Raw genomic sequence first — 19,537 nt, forward strand, 5'->3', positions numbered from 1 at the left:
GGTTAAATGAAAGCCTTCTGCAGAGCCCGGAAGTACTAGAGGAGGTCAACAGGGAACTAGAGTTCTATTTTCAAACAAACACGGAAGGGGACTGTACCCCCGGGGCAATATGGGAGGCGCACAAGGCGGTCATCAGGGGCATCTTTATAAAACACGGATCACGCATTAAAAGGGAAAAGGGGGAACAGCTGAAAACACTCCTGGCCGGTCTCCACGTTGCTGATACACGGCATAAGAGCGCCCCTGATCCCCAAGGGGAGGCGGAACTGGCTTCCATTCGCTCCCAAATTAACGAGCTCCTTAGCTACAGAGCCAAAGCCGCGTTACAGAAATGTCGTCTGGTATCCTATGAGTCGGGGAATAAGTGTGGGAGGGTTTTAGCCAGAGCGGTCGCTGACCTTAAAATGCAAACGTATGTCCCCCACATTAAGACTGCAGCCGACGTGAAAGTCAGCCTACCACAACATATAGCTAACACTTTCAAGGAGTACTATGCCAATTTATATAACATTCCAGCCCTCCCCAGAACGCAACCCCTGGTGGAGGCATATCTAGCCTCCGCCCATATTCCCTCACTGGCACCGGAAGCTATTGCCGAATTAGACGCCCCGATTACGTCAGAGGAACTAGAGGCGGCTCTGGCCACGACTAAACAGGGTAAGGCTCCAGGGCCAGATGGCCTTACCTCACAATACTATAGAACGTTCCTTTCGCCCCTGAGTCCCCATATGGTGTCCTTTTATAATAAGTTAGGGAACACGGCGGCATTCACCGGAGATACCTTACGGGCACATATCACGGTCATTCCTAAGGAGGACAAGGACCCCTTGGTTTGCGGCAGTTACAGGCCGATTTCCCTCCTAAACACGGACCTCAAGCTCTTTACCAAGATCTTGGCGACCCGCTTAGCCAGGCATTTACAAACGCTAGTTCACTGGGATCAAGTAGGCTTTATTCCCACTAGAGAGGCTAGGGATAGCACGACTAAAGTACTAAACCTTATACACGTGGCTGGCCAGACCCAAACGCCTTCGGTCTTCCTGAACACTGATGCGGAGAAGGCCTTTGACCGAGTCAACTGGAATTACATGTTCTCGGTCCTTAGACATATTGGACTTGGAGATACCATGATTAGATGGATAGCGCAGATTTACACTACCCCCTCAGCACAAGTTAAAGTGAACGGAATCTTATCTGACCCACTCCCGATTAAAAACGGAACTAGACAGGGCTGCCCTTTATCACCCCTCCTCTTTGCCCTCTCGTTGGAGCCATTCTTGTGCAGGATTAGAAATAACCCAGACATCACGGGTCTTGAGGTGGGGGAGTCTCAGTATAAAGTGTCGGCCTACGCGGACGACCTGATGTTTTCCCTTACTAATCCATTAATCTCCCTCCCTAATCTTGTCCGGGAATTTGACACTTATGGAAGCATATCCAATCTTAAAATCAATTATAGTAAGTCAGAGGCCATGGGGGTGGGGTTGCCCCAAACTGTCATGCAAACATTGAGGTCCAATTTTAACTTTAAGTGGACGGACACTGCTCTGAAATACTTGGGCACCAGGGTTCCAGCTGACCTTAAACAGACCTTTACCCTGAATTTCCCTCCCTTATTGATTAAGACCCAGACTTTACTGGACTCCTGGCACAAGGGCCTTCACTCATGGTTTGGCCGCTGCAACCTGATAAAAATGTGTATTCTGCCCAAATTCCTCTACTTACTACAGGCACTCCCAATTCATGTTCCAGCGGTATTCTTTAAACAAGTACATAGTCAGTTCACTAAATTCATCTGGGCGAATAAAAAACCGAGGCTTCCTCGGGCCCTACTATCCCAGCCAAAGCTGGAGGGGGGGCTAGCGATTCCGGATTTAAAGAAGTACTCACAGGCTGTACATTTGGGTAGGATGGTGGACTGGTGCCGCCACTCCGACCTAAAACTGTGGACACACCTCGAACAGTCTCAGACACATGTGCCCCTACGGGGAGCTGTCTGGTGTTATGAAAATCTTCCGGCGGACATCAAAAAGCACCCGACCATAGGAACAACCCTCCGAGTGGGGACGCGGGCACTTTCCGCACTGGCTTTATCTACGCCTAACTCCCCCCTATACCCTATTATAGGGAATCCAAAATTCCCGCCGGGACTGTCCCCCCAGGCCCGGACAGTCTTTCAGGACATCCACTGCACGCAAGCTAGACACTTCCTAGTGAATAACCGCTGGCCCTCACTGGACTTGCTGAGGGAAGAGGGGGGTGCCTTTCAACTGACGTTTTGGACAGCGATCCAACTGAGACACTTCTTTGAGTCATTGCCCAACCCACAAGAGTACATCAGACCACTCACCCCCTTTGAGAGCCTCTATTCGGAGGAGGGTGTGCTACCAAGGACACTGTCCACCATGTATGCTCTTCTGATTTCCCGGACTGAACCTGCAAGACCGGCCTATCTAATTAAGTGGGAAAGGGATCTAAACTGTTCATTCACCTCCACCCAGATTCAGCGTATTATAACGTTGGCCCTGAAATCTTCCATATGTACGAAAATACAGGAAACTAACTACAAGCTCCTGACGAGGTGGTATTTAACTCCACATGCCCTACACACCTTTTACCCAGACTCCTCGGAGGTGTGTTGGAGGTGCCAAGGAGACAGGGGTACGCTGTTACATGTATTTTGGTCGTGCCCGCAGCTGTCCCATTTTTGGTCAACAGTGAAGCTTATAACCCAGAAATTCACTGAATACAATATACCGGATGACCCGGCGTTTTTTCTCCTACACGTCAACACTATGTCAATTAAGCGATATAAAAAGTCGCTAGTTTGCCATTTACTGAATGCCGCAAAGGCTTGCATCCCACTCCAATGGAAAAGTACAACAGCACCTACGGTGGCTAGCTGGATCCGCCGAGTGGAGGATATTAAGGCAATGGAAGACCTGGTGCTGTCTGCAAGACAGCAGCAGGAAAAATTTAAAGATACGTGGGAGCTGTGGAACCATTTTATCTTCTCCTCAGAGGGTATTGCCCTTAGGGCTACATGAGGAAACAAAGGCCCCATATACTGATCAACCCGGGAGCCGTCCTGACTCAACCAGAGTTTCCTGATGACTTTCCTATACCGACCCTTCCTGCCCCGCCCCAGCCCTGCCCTCCCCCCCCCTTTTTTCTTCTTTTCCCCCCATCCATTCTGTTTTCTTCTTCCCTTTCTCCCCCTTTTTTTTTTTTTTTTTTTTTCTTCCTTCCCTGTGTAGAGCCCCCCTCTCCTTGTGCCCCCCCCCGCTCCGCCCTAAGGGCGGGCCCGGTTTGGGTGGGGGGGTAGAGGGGGAGTGGGGCCTAGGGGTCCTTATCGGGATGGTTTGGAGGCTTCAATGCTAGAGGAGGCCTATGGCCCTGGAGACGGTATTTAAGGGGGTCTAGCCGACGGATATATTACGAGCTAGTGGCTTGGGCAGTAGGGCTGGACCCCCAACCCCGCCTCTACCTTCGGATGATAAGTTTGATGATGTCCCCCCCACCCCTCCCCTTTATTTTCTCTCTCTTTTTCTCCTTTTCCCATCCTCAAGATATGTTGTTGTTACATCTTGTATGTCCTCCTGTATTTGTTTGTAATGCTTTGGCCCAAGTTGGGCCTTAATAAAAATAAGAGAAAGACAAAAAGAGGGAAGCGCCTCTGAGTATGCTGCTTTTAATTTAAGACATAAAAATATAAATCCAGCACTTACATCATAATAATATGGTGCAGTCGTGGAAGCTGGCGTGCATCTGTAGCAGACAGTCCGCAAAGCGTCAGAGCTGGGCAGCCGGAGAGAGCCGGGGAGAGAGACGGCTGAGTCCTGGTTGTTGTGCCGCTGCTGGGCAATGGATTCATCAGCTGTTGCGTGACGTCAGGTCGGACGGAGGCTGAGGGGGACCACAACGCGTTTCAGAGCCGGCGCACGGAAAAGACCAGCGCGCTCCTTTTTCAAGTGTAGTGAATGGAAGACAGGGCTCATATTTTAAACAGTCATGTGATCAGTGCCGACCAATAGGCGTACAAGGATAACGAGCAAACGAAAGTGAATCGAATTACTTGATTAAAACTGACAGAGGGATAAGACTTATATATATATATGTATATAATACAAATGGAAAAGTATAATCTGAGGAGGGTGGATATTGAATGATTATCTACATATGTGTAGTCAAAGTGACTGTGTATACATATGGTAGGGGAAACATGATTAAAAAGTTGAGGCAACGTAATATAAGCTTTGGGCACTAGAGGGCCACCAGAGTAAGGATATATAAACGGTGCCTTAGTTTAAAGTGATATTATAATGGGAATGCCAATAAGGGGTGATGCTTCGGGCAGTGGCAATAGAACCACAAGGCTATGATGAGGCAGATATAGCCATAACATGAAATTAAATATAAATATAAACATACAGATAATAAAAATAAAGGTAAAAATAAGGATTGATCATATCAAAAATAAAAATAGAATTAAATAATGAAATACAAAACAAGGGCAAGTAGGAACAATCATTGAATATATCAGGCCCAGATGTAAATGGGAACTGATAAGTAATAGAGTATAGGGGAGGATAGGGGGGGTGGGAAAAAAAGGGGGGGAAGAAGAATGCGGGTGTATGTAGGACTGCATACATAAACACACATATGCATGCATCCACATACACGTGTAGATATGTGGTAAAAATGTAAAGAATATGTATATTTGGATATTTAAAGAATGGCATTGACATCTAATTCTTCGTTGAGGCCGAGAGGAGAGAGACAATCAAGGGTAAATATCCAGAAGGTCTCGCGTTCGCACAGTCTGGATATTTACCCTTGATTGTCTCTCTCCTCTCGGCCTCAACGAAGAATTAGATGTCAATGCCATTCTTTAAATATCCAAATATACATATTCTTTACATTTTTACCACATATCTACACGTGTATGTGGATGCATGCATATGTGTGTTTATGTATGCAGTCCTACATACACCCGCATTCTTCTTCCCCCCCTTTTTTTCCCACCCCCCCTATCCTCCCCTATACTCTATTACTTATCAGTTCCCATTTACATCTGGGCCTGATATATTCAATGATTGTTCCTACTTGCCCTTGTTTTGTATTTCATTATTTAATTCTATTTTTATTTTTGATATGATCAATCCTTATTTTTACCTTTATTTTTATTATCTGTATGTTTATATTTATATTTAATTTCATGTTATGGCTATATCTGCCTCATCATAGCCTTGTGGTTCTATTGCCACTGCCCGAAGCATCACCCCTTATTGGCATTCCCATTATAATATCACTTTAAACTAAGGCACCGTTTATATATCCTTACTCTGGTGGCCCTCTAGTGCCCAAAGCTTATATTACGTTGCCTCAACTTTTTAATCATGTTTCCCCTACCATATGTATACACAGTCACTTTGACTACACATATGTAGATAATCATTCAATATCCACCCTCCTCAGATTATACTTTTCCATTTGTATTATATACATATATATATATAAGTCTTGTCCCGCTGTCAGTTTTAATCAAGTAATTCGATTCACTTTCGTTTGCTCGTTATCCTTGTACGCCTATTGGTCGGCACTGATCACATGACTGTTTAAAATATGAGCCCTGTCTTCCATTCACTACACTTGAAAAAGGAGCGCGCTGGTCTTTTCCGTGCGCCGGCTCTGAAACGCGTTGTGGTCCCCCTCAGCCTCCGTCCGACCTGACGTCACGCAACAGCTGATGAATCCATTGCCCAGCAGCGGCACAACAACCAGGACTCAGCCGTCTCTCTCCCCGGCTCTCTCCGGCTGCCCAGCTCTGACGCTTTGCGGACTGTCTGCTACAGATGCACGCCAGCTTCCACGACTGCACCATATTATTATGATGTAAGTGCTGGATTTATATTTTTATGTCTTAAATTAAAAGCAGCATACTCAGAGGCGCTTCCCTCTTTTTGTCTTTCTCTTGCATACACCGAGCTGACTTCGCTCCTGGATAGCAGCCCTGAATTACTGCCTTCAACCACATCAGTTCCTCATTTTCATCAACTACAACCTCTTTAGGCATTTTTGCTGGGACTGAACCTATCATGGATTTTTGAATATCACCAGTCACACTGTATATCCCCAATGTGCTTTGTGGTTTTTTTATATCAAACCAATCGATCCTTTTTAAATCAACTTTATTATCATTATTTTTATTATTATTATTTTTATTTTTATTTTTATCTATTGTTAACCCTTTAGTTGATTGTTCTGTGCAAACACCCTGAGCGCTGTACTCCACCCATTATTTTCTTAATAAAAATAAAATTATATATTTGAAAAAAAAAAAAAAAAAAACAAATGTATTCATCAGTTTAGGCCGATATATATTCTTCTACATATTCTTGGTAAAAAAAATCACAATAGGCGTATAGTGATTGGTTTGCGCAAAAGTTATCGTCTCTACTATCTATAGGATAGATTTGGGGACTTTTATTTATTTTTACTGGTTTTACTTTTAATGGCAGCAACCTGCAATTTTTAGTGGGTCTGTGACATTGCGGTGGACAAATCTGACCCCAAAGTACACTTTTTGGAGACCAGTGACATTATTACATTGATCAGTGCTATAAAAATGCACTGCTCAATGTATAAATTACACTGGCAGGGAAGGGGTTAACACTAGGGGGTGATCAAGGGGTTAAGTGTGTTCTAACAGTAGGGGGATGGGCTGCCAGGAACATAAAAAAAGGTTGCTGTTCCCGATCACTGGGAACAGAAGATCTGTGAGGCCTTGTACACACGAGCAGGCATGTCCGATGAAAACGGTCCGCGGACCGTTTTCATCGGACATGTCTGCTGGGAGCTTTTGGTCTGATGTGTGTACACACCATCAGACCAAAATCCCCGCGGACAGAGAACGCAGTGACGTAAAAGACACTGACGTTCTCAAACACGCAAGTTCAATGCTCCCACGCATGCGTCGAATCAATTTGACGCATGCGCGGGATTTCGGGCCGCTGGTTATACGTCATAACCAGCGGACATGTCCGATGAGTCGTACTAACCATCGGACATGTCCGACGGACATGTTTACAGCGGACAAGTTTCTTAGCATGCTAAGAAACTTTTGTCCGCTGGAAACCTGTCCGCTAGGCCGGAAAACTGTCCGCTAGGCCCTACACACGGTCGGACATGTCCGCGGAAACTGGTCCGCGGACCAGTTTCAGCAGACATGTTCGGTCGTGTGTACAAGGCCTGACATGTCATCTGGCAGAACTGAGTTCTGCCTTGTTTACACTGGCAAATCCCCATTCTGCCTCTGTACACCATGATCACGAGTCGCCGGCGGACATCGAGTCCGCCAAACCCACTACGCGCAGTAGGTGCGCACACGCCACTGCCGACACATGTGTACCCACTATCTCCCATACTCAGACCACCGACCTGCTGCAGTATGAGAGCGGCTGGTTGGCAAGCAGTTAAAGAGTCTTTAAAAATTTAAAACAATGACTTGGAAATAACAGAGCTCAACTATTTGAAAGCATTTGAGTGTAAACTATCTGGTTCAGGTGCTTTATTCACCTTTATTTTGTCTGAAAGTTTCTGAACCATATACATTTTGAGCCATTGTGGATTAAACAGGGTGTTGCTTTTCTGATATTAATATTTGTTATTATATTAATAATTATTATTATATTGTATATTTAAGATTTAATATCTCGCATATACGATATATGGTTAAAATAAGGGTTCTGTGACAAGAGTGAAAAGCTTTAACATAACACATTTATTTAGAGAAAAGATATTAGCTATCTAACATACTGCATACATATACAGTTTTAACGTAAGGGAAATAAAAGTTAGTTTCAAATACAAGATAAGCACATCACACTAAAAGTATTAAGAAAACAAATTATGACAAAGTAAATAAGTGCAGGGGAGAAGATAGATTCTGATGTTACCTTGACATCCCGGGCCCGGGAAGTTCTCTTCATCTCTCTCTAATTCTATTGATGAGACCCCCTGACTTTATAATCCTGATGTCACTTCTGATTGGCTGAAATAGCCTTTTCCAAATATGGGCAATTTCCTTCTATCTTTAGGGATGAATAGGCTTGAAGTTTAAACTAATTACCTCTAGCTAGTTAGACCTCCTGTCTTTCATGAAAGAGTACAGTCGTTTCCAGGTGACACCATAAAGTGCAAACCTTTCCCACTGTGATTTCTTCCTGACTTGCTTTGTATGTCAAAAGATGTAGTAGACTGGTCGTCTCCGGCCACCTTCATACAAAGCAATCATGCATATCAAATACAGGGAGTGCTAAATAGATATATGCAATCCCTAACTGTCAGCCTATTTAAAGTATCTATCAGAACTTCTCCCCCACCACACATATACTGTTATCGTAATATATATTTATACCTATGTACAATAATGGCGATTAGACATTAACAATTCACCCAGGGCAACAGATGACCCCTTGTGGCCAGTTGAGACAGATGAGACTAGGCCACACTTTAAGTGAGTAATTGTTTATGTCTGATATCCATTAGAATGTTAAGTTTCTCCCTCTGCCATTATTTTTAGAAGTCAGCCAAGATATATCACCATGCCCGTCATAAAAATCAATACCCCACATTGCAATATGAGAAAACCTTTTCATCCCATTTCCCTCCAGGTTCTAGTGGTGACTAAGCTAAAATCCCCATCATGTAAAAGTTCATTTAACCTTTCCTCGGTTTTCACCATATCATTACTAATTTGATTGTGGAGGTTTACTGACAAAGTATACATTTTTACATCAACATGGGGTATGTATGTGCTAGGATCTGGGACCTCAGGGGTCCTCTCAATGATGTCAACACTGGTATGGGGTTTCTATAGTTTGCCCAATAGTACTGTACTCATGTGGAATGAAGCAAAAATTTGGATAGGGTATTTGGACACGACTGACCCCCATAGAGAAATGTCTGGTGATTGGTAACGACACAGTACAGTCCATCCATGTGGTAGGTGATCCTTGTGCTTGGTGTTCTCCATTTTGACCACTTCACTGGGCAGTTAGCCTCCATTTCACGTGGAATGGTTTCTTGAGGTGGTTGGCGTGGACTTTCCAGTTGGGGGTCCCTTGCTACGTTGGCTGTGGGATCCGGGTCATTGTTTAGACCACCGACTGGGGTGTCAGTTTCAAACACCTCACAACGGCATACGTATCTATTGTCTTTGACAGTGCAGCAGGCAGTGTGCGGTGCTTTCCATCGCCCTTGAACTTGAATGAGCATTTCGGGGAGGTGCAGCCTTTCCTTGTACACGTCATTCTTGAGGTATCCGAGGGAGTGTATGGACGCCATTGTATAAAAAGTAGTCCTCTTGTGGATGGAACACGGGCAGCGACATTGTGAAGGATATGTACATTAGGTCACGGTAGGTGCACAGTGACTGGCTTTTCTTGCAAGAAAATGGCCCTCTATTTGGGTGTGGTGTCACTATCCCTATGCTTCAAATTGTGGAAACTGGCAAAGGTTTGCACGTGTCTCCAAAATGTACATTCATTCCACCACTAGTATTAGTGTGAGTACAATACCATTGTGTAAGATCTGTGTCTCTTAAGATAAAATTTCCATACGCAGTGCATATTACCTCTTGGCCCATACCATCCTCTCTAGCTTTATGTTATAAACCGTAAAAAAAAATTCAATAACAAAAACCTTTCCTCCCCTGCAAGCCCCTCAACACCCTGCAGAACTGGTTTCAGCACTTGCCGAACCTTTTTATTCACCATTTCCGATATGCCGGCGAATCGCTGTCAAATCGGCTTGGTTCCAAATTGACATGTCAGTTTCACAAAGTTCTGGGATGGATGCTAGTATGCTGTCCGTGCCCTTTAACTTTCTGGATCTGAAAATGCCCCTGTGGTTCTGCCAATGGATCCTGAGTTTGCTTGCCTGGGAGGTAATAAAAATCTACTAGCAAGGAAGAGTAAAACAAAGATACATTTGTCCGGGCACATGAGCCGAATTCGGCCATGTTCCACTGGGACAAATTAAGTACCACCTGCACATGAATAAACTTAACGTTATTAAACATTATTCCAGGGATTGAGTTTTCCGTTAGGCTACTTGGTGGTTCCTCTTGCAGTGTTGGGCATTCCAAGGAGGTTGGTTTGTAATAGGGGATTGCAGCTGTATTTTTGGACAAAGTTGTAGGAGTAGGGGTGTTAGTCTTTGGGGACACCTGCAAGGTAATTTTCCCTGGGACGTACTGAAGAGTGGATGCATGAGTGTTGCTGGACAAGAGGATGGAGATAACGAAAGAATATTTCCACTCTCCGGCATCCCTCAACCGTGTCTCTTGAATCAATAAACAATAAAGATCCGTTGTGAAAGCTCATGGCTCTGTTCTGGTAGTCCGTGATTTTCCCAGCAACGCCATTCATCCAAACTAGATGATTATCAATGGGACTCCACCAATAAACTTGCTTCCCTGCAGTCCCTACAATGGCCACAGGCAATAAGATGGATTCCCCCTCTAGACAGTAGACCGGATTCTGGTCAACGATCACGCTGATGAGCGGTCCAGTCTTCTCTCCCTTGGTATGTCCGATCAGAGCAGGATCACAATCCACATCGACTTCATGGCTCTAAAAGGGAAGAAAGCAAAACATTTTAGTTGCAGAATTTTGTGAAGGCACAAACAATGGGGCACAAAACTGAGCCCAGTAAATTCAAAGGAATTTCCCAGATCTCCCCCCCTTGTGCTCCTTGTTTGGCCAAGCAATCTGCTACGTCATTTTGTTCCCAGTATGGGGCAGTGCCTATATGACCTTTTACTTTGCACCCCCATGTTTTGACTGGCAACTTTTGCACCAATGTTACAATATATTTCACCAGGAATACGTGTTTACGTGGAGACCCATCTGAGGACATGTACTGGTGGGTGTGCCAGAAGGGCAGAAATTCTGTAAGAGTCTTACAGACCCACGCAGAATCTGTGTATAAAACAATTTCTTGATCCCCTTTCATCATTTCTAGGGCATGCGCAATCGCAGCCATCTCAGTGAATTTTGCTGATTTGACTTGACATGACCGAAAGATTGATGTTTGGGTCTTTGCATGCGGATCGATAATGTATATTCCAAATCCTGCATGTGGGGAACCCTCCACATAAAAACATGATCCATCTGTGAAAATTGGGACTGCCTTTTCCGGGACCTTTTCATTTGCTGACAAAGGTCTAGAGAAATGTTGTGCCGCTGATTGTGGGGTGATAGCACATTCATGCGGTGTTCCTTGGAAAAGGAGGCCATGGGCGATAGTGGAACGAATATTTGTTTGTTTGACTTTAATGTCTTGATTTTGGAGCAACAGAGCCCAATGGGCCTGTCTGGCATTGAATACATTGCCATCTTCCACTCTGTCTGTGAGTAGAAACTTAGTGGGCATGTGCAGAATGACTGTGTTAAGTCCTATGATGTATGTGTAGTATTTAACTGCCCACAACGTGTCAAGAAGGTGTTTTTCACATAGAGTGTACTTCCTTTCCACAGGAAATAATGTTTTAGAAACATATAATATGGGTCTTTGTTGCCCATGGATTTCCTGTGCCAGAACAGCTGACCGGGCTGTCTCTGATATGGCAGTCTCAATGTGAAAGGGCAGTTGGTACTCTGGGTTGGCTAATACTGGCGCTTGTGCTAAAGCTTCTTTAAGCTTCTGCACTGGATTGGTGTGTTGCTTCTTTTTCCCCCAAACATACAGTGGTGCGGACTTATGCGCACCATCAGGGATGATATCCCACAAATAATTTACCACTCCTCGGAAAGATCTGAGAGTGGGCATACTCACTGTTAGAGGGAATTGTAGGATGACTTTTACCTTCTCCGTGGCTATCTTACTACCGTTTGCTGCCACTGTAATCCCCAGAAAAGACACAGATTCCTGCGACAATTGTGCCTGGCCAATAATGGGATTACATGTCTGTCCCGTTTTTCCTAGGATTCGTCGGAGTTCCTCCAATAGCCGCAAATGCTTTTCTTTGTCGCATGTGGCTATAAGCAAATTGTCATTGTACTGAAAAAGATTCTTAGTAGCAGAAAAATCAGTTAAAATATCTCTCATGGTTACATGTGAAGTACTGTGTTCATGGGATCTAATTTTGCTAATGACATCAGCCATACTCATAATGATTTGTACCGGTTGAATGGGGTATACATTGGAAATCATCTCATTCCCTTCACTATCAAACCCTAAAAATGTTTGATTTCCTTCATTGGAAGATAGGATCTGGGGAGTACCCATGCTGGGGAGCTTGTCCTTCTCCTCATTTCTGGATAGCTGGTCCCCATGGTCTGGTGAGTCTATGACAATGGGACCTTCTCGATTTTCCTGTGGCTTTGCGATTTCTCCCATCACCACAGGCAAAGTCGAACTAGGATCCATATCTTCCTCAATTTCAAAGGCACAGGTATTACTATGTTCTCGTATGCTAGCCACAGCCTGTCCTTTAAATTTTTCTTTGTTAGGTTCATGTAACTGATCTTGCAACACTTTGTATGCAATAGTTACATGGTCCAGTTGTGTTTCAACTTTAATTAGCATGCTTTTGTATTGTACCAGTTCTTTTTGGGCCAATTGGTACTTTTTTAAATTTTCCTCCTGTGAGGCATTAAGTATTTGATTAAGGGTAGATAAGGATTGTACTTGGCTTTTTAAAGCTGTATTCTCCTTTTCTCTTTCAGAAATTGTAATATTTTTATTACAGACTATACCTTCCAATTTCTTTATTTTAGTATGCATAGACATGCAAGCCGCATACATGCCTGCTAAGGCTAGATTTTTAAGTTTTTTGTTATTTTTGGTTGCTTTTGCTTGTTCTTCCAATACTTTAGTATCACAGGCAAAATCCTTGTTCTCATGTTTATGCGTAAACGTTGCTACAACACTTTCTAGCCAGGAATCCATTACGAACAGCTAGTATGCACAATTTGTGAGCTGAATTAAAGTAATTGTTCCCTTCTACTGTAAAGTCATTTACAGTAAAGGAGAAAAATGCCAAGAGAAAAACAACCAAATAAAATATATTCCCCAAAAATACAGTTTAAAAAAAAAATATATATTTTCAGCTGTCCCTAACACAGTCTTTTTTATTTTTTTTATTTTTTTTAGATTAGAGTGGAAACCTAATTATCCTTAACAAAGCATTGTGCCTATCTTGTCTGAATAGTAGACAAAGGAAACAATAGAAGCCCCCAAGGATCAATTAGGATGAACACCTCTAAGCTATCAATAGCAAAGGTAAATAACTGAGTGTTTACACTGTGTAACACTCAATTCAGTAAAAACTGAACTAATCCAAAAAAATAAAATAAACCAAAAATGCAAGATATCACTTTCAGTATTAAACATCCACTGTTTTGTACTGAACTAACAATAATGAGAATGTTACTACTTGTAAAATTTCCTCATAATAAAAAAAGTCAAATAAAACTACATAAAATTAGAACCAACTCTTTTGTAGATTTGATTTCAATGTTAGTGGACATATAATTCAACTAACAAAAACTCATTGAACTTTTTGAACATCAAAGTCTAGTCAGCTTTTTCTTTTTTTTTCAGTGTCTTTCTGCAGACAACAGAAAATAAGCACGTTTTTTTGTATATAAAAAAAAACAATCCATAAAAATAAAAGCTAAAACTAATACAAAAAAAAACAAGAACAAAAAAAAAAATCTTAACAGCAAAAATTGTGTAATTTGCAAAAAAAACAATAAACATTTATTTTTTTTTTCCACAAAAACCAATTGACAACCCTTTCAGTGTGTCAATATAAATGATATTTAAACAAAAATGTGTGATCCCTTCCTTATCTCTCCCCAATACATTGACCGGTTATAATGGTACATCCGAGATTTTTTATCAATTATGATTTTGGGATATTAATGAAACACAAAAAAAAATAAAAAAATAAAAATAAAAAAAAATCAAATAACCTTAGAAAATATTAACATATATTTTCCCTAGCTAGGATAGGATAAACTGACTCAGTTTGAACTCCTACTAACCTTAAAAAAAAAATAACTTGTGGGTAAGCTGACTCAGCTTGAATCCCTTAGTTAAAAAAAAAAAAAAAAAAAAAACTTGGTGTATTATCTCTGCTAATACCCACTAAAAAAAACAAAAATATTTTACTTATCTTTTCCTTAGATATTTGTTATTATTAAATACTTTCAGTCTTGTTCACAACGTCGTGGTCGCCACTGTTGCTTTTCTGATATTAATATTTGTTATTATATTAATAATTATTATTATATTGTATATTTAAGATTTAATATCTCGCATATACGATATATGGTTAAAATAAGGGTTCTGTGACAAGAGTGAAAAGCTTTAACATAACACATTTATTTAGAGAAAAGATATTAGCTATCTAACATACTGCATACATATACAGTTTTAACGTAAGGGAAATAAAAGTTAGTTTCAAATACAAGATAAGCACATCACACTAAAAGTATTAAGAAAACAAATTATGACAAAGTAAATAAGTGCAGGGGAGAAGATAGATTCTGATGTTACCTTGACATCCCGGGCCCGGGAAGTTCTCTTCATCTCTCTCTAATTCTATTGATGAGACCCCCTGACTTTATAATCCTGATGTCACTTCTGATTGGCTGAAATAGCCTTTTCCAAATATGGGCAATTTCCTTCTATCTTTAGGGATGAATAGGCTTGAAGTTTAAACTAATTACCTCTAGCTAGTTAGACCTCCTGTCTTTCATGAAAGAGTACAGTCGTTTCCAGGTGACACCATAAAGTGCAAACCTTTCCCACTGTGATTTCTTCCTGACTTGCTTTGTATGTCAAAAGATGTAGTAGACTGGTCGTCTCCGGCCACCTTCATACAAAGCAATCATGCATATCAAATACAGGGAGTGCTAAATAGATATATGCAATCCCTAACTGTCAGCCTATTTAAAGTATCTATCAGAACTTCTCCCCCACCACACATATACTGTTATCGTAATATATATTTATACCTATGTACAATAATGGCGATTAGACATTAACAATTCACCCAGGGCAACAAGGGCTATGCCAATATTATTCTCATTATGTATTTGAGCTCCCCCATTTTCCTCATACATATGAGCTCCCCCATGTTCCTTTATATTCAGAGCTGAACAAGGTTTTTATTACATTACTCTTTGTCCCCAGTCATCAACTTAAAACTATCTTGTGAACCACCTAGATGCTCAGACCTGACTTTTTTACTATTAATATATTTAAAGAATTATGGGGGGGAGTTTTCCTACTCTCTTTTGCAACCTGATGTTCATTTAGAATTGTTGCATTTTTATATTTTCTAAATACTCTTTTTAAAATTTTCATAGTTTTTTTTTTTACTTTGTCTCAATTTTTTTTAAGGTATTTAAACCTATTGCCCATGGGAATATATTTTGTACTGTGGTTGCATATGGTCAATTTGAAGCTTTTCCATTTTTTTGTGTTCTTCAATGACAAGCGGCCCCTAGCCTTGGAAAATTTGCTCCTTAGGCTTATTTTCCATGGACGTTTTTGGACGTTTTTACAGCCACTTTTCTGAGCTTTTTTTGCAGCTTAAAAACGTCTCTCCATGTTAGTCTATGGCCTCATGCCCACCATGACGTTTTTGAGCTGCAAAAAAAAAACCAGGACCAGTGCGTTCTGAAGCTCCAGCCTTAGAGCTGTAAAAACGCCAGATGTTAAAAAATGCTCAAAGCCGCTCAAAAACGCTCAAAAACGCTAAGAAACTCCACGGCTGCGCTTTTGAGCTCCAGCTCAAAAAAATAAAAATAAAATAAACATGGACAGGCATTTTTAAGCTGTAAAAAAAGGCTAAAAAAGTGGCTGTAAAAACGTCCATGGAAGTGAAGCCTTAAAATTAAGTTTTTATGTTTCCAGTATGTGCTTGTTGTTTACAGTTGGCTTTATGCACACTAGACAACTAAAAACTGCTAAACTCAGGGCCATCAGTGTCTTTAACAACCAGTGAATAACTTCAAGAAGTTCAACCTGCTCACATCTGTCATAGTGGTATTCACCCTGGAGCTGTTGCTCTATTATTTTATACATGCGTCTCACAGGCAAAAACCTTCAATCTTGTTAGCACTTATTTTCCAAGTTACAGATAAAAGGGGTTGTAAAGGTTTGTTTTTTATTTTCTAAATATGTTCCTTTAAGCTAGTGCATTGTTGGTTCACTTACCTTTTCCTTCGATTTCCCTTTTAAATGTTTTTTTTGTTTGTTTTTTTTTGTCTGAATTTCTCACTTCCTGTTCTTACTCAGTAAGCTGTTCAGTAAGCTGTTCTGGCTGACTAACCACCGCTTGGATGATGGTGGTAAGTTTACTGAGGTGAAACAGGAAGTGAGAAATTCAGACAAAGAAAAAAAACATCGAAGGAAAAGGGAAAAAGGGAACCAACAATGCACTAACGTAAAGGAACCTATTTAACCACTTCAGCCCCTGGCCAATTCTGATACTTCTCACATAGATGTAAAAATCATCTTTTTTTGCTATAAAAACTTAGAACCCCAAACAATATATATTTTTACGCAGAGGCCCTAGAGAATAAAATGGTGCTGCAAATTTTTATGTCACATTGTATGTGTGCAGCGAATTTTCAAGCACAAATTGTTTGGAAAAAAATACACTTAAAAAGCCTTTACAGGTTACCAGTTTAGATTTAGAAAGGAGGCCTGGCACTAGAATTATTGGTCTCCCTCTGACATTCACGGTGATGTCTGACATGTGTGGTGCAATCGCTGTTTAAGTATTAATGCGGGGCCAACACATGTGTTCACCTTTTCATGTGAGCACAGGGGGGTGGGGGCACTTTAAAGATTTTTTTTATTACGTTTTTTTTTTTTAACACGGTCACTTTAAATTTTATTTTTTTCATCAACTTTTTTGCTATCAGAAGGGATGAACAACATCCCATGTGATATCATGGGCAGGGCAGTAGTGTATTTATGTTTTGTGCTGCCATAGGCCTGACTAAACTTGTGCACCCCCTAATTTAAATATGACCCACCCCTTCCTGTCAATGCCACACCCCTTGCTGTTGAAGACCCGCCCTCCCCTTACTCTATCCAAAATAGAAAAAAAAATTGTTGCCTATAGTTCTACTTTAGGCACAAAATTCACATAATTTTATGGAGAGGACTAAGAAGATATAACCATGTCAATGGTGCAGAAGAAAATACCAAGCACATTGAGGAAGGTTTGTGGTCCAGGATGATAGGACAGTCAAAATTAGAAGCACCACCCCCCCTACAGTTACGAAATGCTGGACGTCCGCATACCAGAAGCAGTACGGCCGCTTTATGGGGGCGCTATACTAATTTGCCTCTCTGCCCAGAGTCCTCCCCATAAGACTGGCGCTACACTAACAGTGTAGCGCAAGCCGACGGGGACTCTTGCTGTGCTGCCCCCTACAACATGCTGCCCTAGGCCTTGTTGGCCTAGGCCAGGATACAGCGTTGGGGCAGGGACAAATACTCTTCACTGAGAGATATGGGGTCTATCAGACCATAGATCTCTCCTCTGCCCTTAAAAACATCAGATCAAACCAAAATTGGTTTGATCCAATGACTTCACAGGCTGTTAACAGCTTGTTTACATTACACTGAAACGGGAAGTGACCAAATACTCGTCGGTTTCAGTTTTTTAGACCAGAGAATTGATCTGGCATGTTACAGTCTTCAGTCATCTCTATGGTCAGCCAGTAAAACTGCCTGCTTCCCATAAGGATGGGAAAGCCAGGAAAGGCAGCAGGAGAGGAGGAACCCCATCCACCTCCTGTGAAAGCAATCCAGCAGCTAATTAGCCACTGGGATCACTGATTCATTACAAAGCAACACCGGCTAAGAAAAAAAGATTCCAGGATGATACCTGTAGCTGCAGGCATCATCTCAGTATAACCCCTTCTTAAAGAGTGGAGGCATCTTCACGAAGGTACCACTGTACCAGTCCTCATTTTGACTGACAATAAGAATCTCACATTCTTGTCTGAGGCAAAGCGCTTATCTCCCAGAAGGGAATAATGGGCTCTTTTTCTGTCAAGCTTCAATTACATAGTTTCATTTTTACCTGGTACTAAGAATGTAAGGGCTGATGCGATGTTGCAACAGTTTTCCTCCACTTCCAAGATGGAGTCAGTTCCTGCTCCTGTGATACCTCCCAATCGTATTCTGGCCACTGTTCATACTAGTCTCACTTCACCTTTGGGTGACAGAATTCTGGCCGCTCAGATCCATTCTCCTCCCAAGAAACCTTGTGACCGCTAAGAATCTCTGCGCTGCTTTGCACCAGACTTACCATTCTCCTAAGGCAGCTGGCCACCCAGGGAAGAATCAACTAATTTGGGCTATTTCTTAACAATTCTTGTGGCCTAGTCTCCACGCTGATGTAGCCGCCTTCATAGCCACTCAGTGCTCAGAGTAAGACACCACATCACCCTCCAGTGGGCCTCTTACAACACATACCTAATGGAGAGAGGCCTTGGACCCACCTGTCTATGGATTTTATTGTGAAGTTACCCAACTCCCAGGGCAACACAGTTATTCTTATGGTGATTGACCGGTTCTTCGGTTCTTGAAAATGTCACATTGTATCCCACTTAAGAAGTTGCCCACATCCAAAGAACTGGCATCCATTTTTGCTCTGGATCTTTCGCTTACTTGGGCCACCCAAGGTTATTATCTCAGACAGGTGTAGCCAGTTTGTTTCCAGGTTTTGGCGAGCCTTTTGTGCACAGTTGGGAATTCAAATTTTCTTCTCCTCTGCGTATCACCCACAGTCCAATGGGGCCACAGAACGAGCCAACCAAGCCTTGGAGCAGTTTCTACTTTGCAATACTTCTGACCAACATAACAACTGGTCAGACCTCTTACCTTGGGCAGAATGTGCTCACACTAGTGCCGTCAATGTCGCTTCTCGATTGTTTCCATTTATGGCGAATTATGGTTTCCAACCATTCATGTCGCCTGACTCATTTGTTCCTCAAAGAAATCCTGTGTTAGAAGAACATCACTGTGAACTTTGTTCCACTTGAGTACAGGTCCAAGATTCCTTTGTGACCTGACAGTGATAGTTACAGACTCAATGCTGACTGCAGACGCCTACCTGCGCCTTCCTACCAGGTTGGGGAGAGGGTGTGGCTGTAATCTTGCAACTTCCGACTCTGTGTTCCCTCACTGAAACTGGCACCACGCTTTATTGGGCCTTTATGTATTCTCCCTAAGATCAACCCAGTGGCTTATGCATTAGAACCTCCTTCTAAAATGTGTATTTTGAATTTATTTCATGACACCTGATTAAAACCTTTGGTGTGCAACTGTTTGACCACCTCGGTACCACCTCCTTGCTCGATTCAGGTTGAGAACCATGAAGAGTATGAGATACAATTGATCATTGACTCCCATAGGTTTCATGGGCATATACAGTACCTGGTTCATTGGAAAGGGTACAGTCTGGAGGAAAGCTCTTGGGTCTCATGCTCGG

This window comes from Rana temporaria, chromosome 3 (genome assembly GCF_905171775.1).
Source record: "Rana temporaria chromosome 3, aRanTem1.1, whole genome shotgun sequence".
NCBI lineage: Eukaryota > Metazoa > Chordata > Amphibia > Anura > Ranidae > Rana > Rana temporaria.